The following is a 336-nucleotide window of genomic DNA, read 5'->3' on the forward strand; positions in this document are numbered from 1 at the left end:
GAGGGTTGAGGGGTGGGGAGGCGGGAACTGGGAGTGTCAGCTTAACTGGTAAGGGACTTCCTCCTGGGGTAGTGAAAAAGTTCCGGAACGAGGTAGCGGTGCTGGTTTTGAAACACTGTGAATGAGCTAAATGTCCCTGAACTGTAAAATTTAAAACAGTTAGGGAATTCTCTGGCCCTCCAGTGGTTAGGACCGGGTGCTCTCACTGCTGGGGGCCCCAGGTTCCAACCCTGGTCGGGGAACCAAGATCCCACAAGCCACAACGTGCCACAAACCATAATGCAATAAAAGTCAAATAAAATGCAAGTTAAAGCACAATAAAATAAAGTGAAATGG

The sequence above is a fragment of the Bos javanicus genome, chromosome 18, assembly GCF_032452875.1.
Source record: "Bos javanicus breed banteng chromosome 18, ARS-OSU_banteng_1.0, whole genome shotgun sequence".
In the NCBI taxonomy this organism is placed as follows: Eukaryota; Metazoa; Chordata; class Mammalia; order Artiodactyla; family Bovidae; genus Bos; species Bos javanicus.